Consider the following 6,391-nt stretch of genomic DNA (forward strand, 5'->3'; position numbering starts at 1 on the left):
CGGCCTGGCGTGCGGGGGACCCAGGTTCGATTCCTGGCCAGGGCACATAGGAGAAGCACTCATTTGCTTCTCCACCCTCACCCCTTCCTTCCTCTCTGTCTCTCTCTTCCCCTCCCGCAGCCAAGGCTCCATTGGAGCAAAGATGGCCCGGGCGCTGGGGATGGCTCCTTGGCCTCTGCCCCAGGCGCTAGAGTGGCTCTGGTCGCGGCAGAGCGACGCCCCGGAGGGGCAGAGCATCGCCCCCTGGTGGGCAGAGCATCGTCCCTGGTGGGTATGCCGGGTGGATCCCGGTCGGGCGCATGCAGGAGTCTGTCTGACTGTCTCTCCCCGTTTCCAGCTTCGGAAAAATACAAAAAAAAAAAAAAAAAAAAATCCAAGACAAGGGCATCCCACCTGACCAGCAGCGTCTGATGTTTGCGAGCAAACAGCTGGAAGATGGCCACACTCTCTCAGATTACAGTATTCAGAAAGAGCCCACCCTGCACTTGGCGCTTGTCTGCAGGGTGGCATCATCGAGCCCTCCCTCCACCAGCTTAACCAGAAGTACAACTGTGACAAGATGGTCTACTACAAGGGTTACGCCCACCTGCACCCCTGGGCTACCCACGGATGCAAACAGTGCTGCTTCACCAACAACCTGCACCCCTCCATCACCTCCTCGGCCAGCAGGGCAGCCTTCTGCCTGACCCGGGGGCCTCAGTCAAGTTTCCCTTTCATTGACTGGGGGAACTGCACACACCCTTTTACCCGAGGGTTCCATTTCTAAGAAGTTACTCAGCTATCCAACACTGTACCTGCACATATGTGGCTTGATAATGGCGTATTGAGTATTCTTATGCATGGGTTTGCAATAGGAAGGAAAGAAAAAACTAGAAACTACCAAAATGTCCATCAGTAGGAAACTGGTTCATAAATATGGCTACGCTCTTACAGAAGTACGTAATGCAGTCATCAAAAAGAATGAAAGTGATTTATACATACGAATATAGAAGATGAAGCTTATTGTTTACTAAAGAAAGAAAATCACGGAATTGCTGAATAGTATTATAATCACATTTGTCGAGGTTTTGTTTGTTTTTCAGGAGATATGTACATTTGACAGTGAATATTGCTGGCAGGAAATTTTAACTTTGTTTACCTCTGAATCACAGAACTGAGGATTGAGGTGTAGAGAGGTAGACTTTTCTATTCCCCTGTATACTTCTGCCTCTTGTATAGTTTTAATTTTTTTCCATGAACATATACTACTTTTTAATTTGAAATAGAAGTTAGCTTTTTAAAAATGTAATAAATGACATGTGTAGATGTGTGTGTATGTGCATATTCATATCAACACGAAACTGCCCTGCTGTACATTAAACTGTACATTAAATTAAATTAAACTATACATGCAAAATATCAAATGGTATGAAAAATCAAAATGTTGATTACAAAAATACCATATTACTACACGGCATCATTGTTAAACAATGTGCACTTAATTGTCAAGCGTTTTTACTTTGGCATTTTGGGGTACTCTCTGCACCTTCCAAACTAATTACTCAGTGCTAATTGGTCCTCCCAGAAATGTACAGCCCCGCTCGGAAGGCCAATTGTAGGGCACAGACACCGTACTGGATGGAATCCCTGTCTTTGGCAGTCTTCAATATTTTGCACAGCATTTGAGAAACATTCAGACCGTAATATCTTGAAATGAAAAAATCAATTTGATGTACTCTGTATAAAGCAGAACATCTTGAAATTGGTCGCTGAGCAGTTTCATTATCAATTGTATCGACGTAAATAAAATCTTTTAGTAATAAGGATAATTCAGAAACCTCACTGGGTCTGTTAGAAGCACATTTTTATTGGAAAGGGTGAATGTCTGTTAACATAGCCACCTGACCTACATATTCAGTAGCTTCATTTCTTAGTCTCTCCCTGTTATTTGTCATGTTTCTCTTTTGCAAGTCTGTTAGATTCCACAGATCTTGCTCATGTCTCTCTCCAATGGGAGATTTATCCTCAGTAATGAGAGACAAATGCCATTAATACTAGAGGTAATGTTTTAAGCACAGAAATAAAAGAGTCCCATAATGACATAATAAGTACAATGTGTAGAATAGAGAGAAATCTTTAGAAAATTAAGTTCTTTCATCTTGTTAGTTTCTCAGGGTCTTTTCATGCTATCACAAATACCAAACAAGTAAATTGACTTTCTTCCTTTTTTATTTTTTTCACTTGTGCACTGGCTTCTTGCTCTCATGAGTAAGGAGATAATGATCGAGCCAAATCAAATCAAGTCCAGTGCTATCTGCTATCATTGGACACCACCAAGTGTCTACAGAAATCAACTGGCCACTTGAAAACCTTTCCAAATATTTGGAAACCAATCATCAAAATAAAGACCAAGGTGGTCTATGAGAAGCTCTGATTTGCGGGCAAGCTTGCTGGATTGAAGTCACACGATCTCAGTGCAAATTCCAGGCTTTTCATTTTCTGCCCCTGGGCGCTTTAGAGAACCACAAGGATTCTTCTGAGCAGCACTTTCCCAGTTTATCAAAGAGAAATGCTAATTATGGCCATCTCTCATCAAAAATATTTAATAACTATTTGCTGACTCCACAACAGCGACATTATGTGAAAGAGCAGATGAAATAATATGCTTGCAAGCATGCAGCAGGTAAATTAGTATGCACACATTAGATTGGATTAGCTTGTGCCAGGATGGCCAAGGGAGGCCACAGAGGACAGAGACTAGGGCTTCCAGCCCTGGCACCAAATGACCCGAAGTCCCATTCTGACTCCCCTCTAACTTCAACTCCCCGTCAAACTGCAGTATTCTCATCTGTAAAATGGAGATAATAGCCTTTCTTATTTCATTACCTGGAGGGAGGATTAAGTGAAATAATGCATGTAACCATTTAGGACAGTACCTGCCCTGTGGTAAATACTCAGTAAATGTCTTTTATTTTTGTAACTACATTAAAGCAGCCTTAAATAGTGATATTGAGGACAAACTCTAAACCCAGCACTAATCAGACCTCCTTCCCTTGTGGGATCTGAAAATGCTGGCTGTCTACATGCTCTACATGTTGTCACCTTGTCCAGTGATCTCTCGGGCCCCTCCCACTGCATCCCTCTAACAGAATCATGGAAATAAAAACGTTGAGTGGTTGTCCACAAGCCTTCAATTGCCTACATGCTATAGGAGACAGTCTAGCCTAACCCTTTACAAGGACAGCCATATCCAAAGCAGGCAGAAAAATCAAAATGCTAAACCAGGGCACAATCCATGATACACTGTCACCACCGGTATCTCCAAGGCAAGTGCTTGTCTAGAGTAGTGCAAAATATATATTGCAAACTTAAAGTTTTAAGATATTTGGAGTCATGAATTCTTTTGAGTGTCTGATGGAAAGTATACCCTCTCCCCAGAAAAAAAAGTTTCTATGCCTAAATGTACAATTTTACTTATAGTTTCAGAGAGTTCAGGTGATCCTGGAAGCTCACTTATAAATTAACTTCCACTTAAAATAAAATTATGTGAATGCCAAAAGATGAAAAATTTAAAAGATTAATAGATAAAAAAATGTTTTTTTTAATATGAAAAGGAGTACACTAAAATATTAATAGCCTTTTTGCCAGTTTTCATTGTTTCCCTTGATGGGTTTATATTACTTTAGTGATTTTTTAAAATTTAGGTATATAAATATTCACACTGCACAACATAGAACAAACAGACTCAATCTGTAATCTAAATGTGAACTGGGTTCAAAGGTAAAAATTCCTACTTGATATTTGGAACTATTTCAAGTGAATTTGTTGATACAGGCAGGGTGGATTCAAAAGAAGTTTCTAGAAAATAAGTGAGGAGTCCAACAGTCATTTTTATTCGGTACAGGATGACTTCTGGAAGAGGGAACTGAGTTTTTGAAGAAGGAGGGTCCCTGATAATCAGTATCTTTGAAGAGGGTAACCATAGCAACAGAGTCTGGTCCTCCCACTCCCAACGCCAGCTCTGACCAGTCAATACTGGGCAAGTCTGTGTGGTCAGAGAAAGAACACAGAACTACACCCTCTCTGGGATCCCAAGGGCTTGGGGTTCAGCTAGGCTATGAGTCATAACCAGTCAGAAAGACAAGGAGAAGGTCAGGTCAGTCTTTGAGAACAAAGCAAATGAAAACACTAATTTACCCACAATATTCATCACTCTATGACAGTGCCAATGTGAGTGAGGATTGGTCCAGGTAAAAGGCAGTCTATAAATCAGCTGCTGGGGTGAAGGATGGGCATAGAAAGTATGAGTAAGCAAACACTGAAATGAAGGGAAGTCCTGTTTGTCCAGACTTTTATAAAACTATACTGTCTTCGATTATATTTAAAGTATCTCATTGATCATTTGGTCCTCACTACTGTCCCCAGCGGAGGCTGCACTTTGATCATGAAGATCTGAGGATATAGTTCAAAATAGCCTACCAATGCCATGAAACTTCTTTGCAGTTTTTGTGTTCTTATGGGTTCCTTTTAAAATCAGGTAAATTTCATAGTCTAGCCAATAGCATACCTATTTGTTTATTCAAAATTATTAGTTCTAGCTTTTCTAACAAAATAAACTGTTCAAACACTTCTTACTTGAGAAGTAAAGAATCAGGTGTTCTATTTTCTCTGTTTTACCAATGAGAGCCATACAGCTATTTAGTATTTAGCCATACATCTTATTCCAAATTGGCAGCATTATTTCCATGATTACATGTGGCAAAGGAGGGAAATAGCTTAAATACTAAAAAATGTCCAAATAACCAAAAAGAATGAAAGGGGAAATCAAGGAGTGAAGAGGAAAAAATATATATATACAAGTACTTAAAATGATAGACATAAATCCAATTATATCCATAATGATATTAAATGTAAATGGCTTAAACATACCAATTTAAAAAGAGTGTCAAAGTAGTTTTTTAAAAAATATTACCAAACTATGCACGATATAGAAGAAACTCATTTTAAAAATAAAGATATAGGTAAATTGAAAGTACAAAGAAACAAATAAAAAACATTCAAACACAAGTCAAAATGCAGCAGGAGTGGCAATATTTATATCAGAAAAAGTAGACTTCAGAGCAAAGAAAATCACCAGTGATAAAAGGGGACATTATACAATGACAAAAGGGCCAATTCATCTAGAAAACCTAACAATTTTAAATGTGTATACACTTAACAAAGCTTCAAAATATATGAAACTAAAATAAACAGACTGACAGAGAAACAGGCACATTCACGATTATAGTTGAAGCTTCAACACGCTTTTCTCAATAATCAATTGAATAAGTAGACAGAAAATTGTAAAGATAGAGAAGACATGAACTACATCATCAATCAATCAAACACAGTTGACATTTATGGAATACTCCACCCAACAACAGCAGAATACACCTCCTTTTCAAATATGGAACAGTCTTAAGACCCACATCTTGGGTCTTAAAAACAAATCTTAACAAATTTAGAAGAACTAAAACCATACAATGCATGTTCCTTGACCAAAATGGAATTAATCTAGAAATCAGTAATATAAAAATAACTAAAAAACATTTAGAAATTTTTAAAAAAACACAAAACTTCTAAATAGTTTATGAGTCAATGAAGTCCCAGCAGAAATTAAGAAATATTTTTAAATGAAAATATAACAAATCAAAATTTGTGGAATTCAGCTAAAATGTGCTTTAAAAAAATTACAGCATTAAATGCTGACATTAGAAAATGAAGGTCTTCAATCAACTATTCTACATAAAGACAATAGGGAAAGAAGAGTAAAATAAACCCAATGCAAGCTGAATAAAGAAAATAATAAAAGTAAGAGCAAAGAACAATAAAATTCAGATCAGAAAAGTAGGTAAAACCAATTGATTCAAAAGCTGGTTCTTTATTGGTACTCAAAGACCCTTGACTGACCCGTGGTGGCACAATGGATAAAGCGTCGACCTGGAATGCTGAGGTTGTTTGTTCGAAACCCTGGGCTTGCCTGGTCAAGGAACATATGAAAAGCAATCAATGAACTAAAATAAAGCAACTATGACTTCATACTTCTTGCTCTCCTTCCCCCATAAAATCAATAAAAAGAATAATATGACATTACTAAATGGATTTTGTTCCAGTAACATAAGGCTGATAAATTTTCTAATATCAAGCATATTATCTAAAGAAGAAAAACTGCAAGATCATATCAATTGATACAAAAAGGCAAATACTGTGTGATTCCACGTATATGAGATATCTAAAGCAGTCAAAATCATGAGAGGAGGGAGAAACGGGAAGTTGTTCCAGGGGTACAGAGTTTCAGTGTTGCAAGATGTTCTAGACATGTCACACAACAATGTAAAGATAGTTAACGCTACTGAACTGTACACTCATAAAT

The sequence above is a fragment of the Saccopteryx leptura genome, chromosome 12 (genome assembly GCF_036850995.1).
Source record: "Saccopteryx leptura isolate mSacLep1 chromosome 12, mSacLep1_pri_phased_curated, whole genome shotgun sequence".
Lineage (NCBI taxonomy): Eukaryota > Metazoa > Chordata > Mammalia > Chiroptera > Emballonuridae > Saccopteryx > Saccopteryx leptura.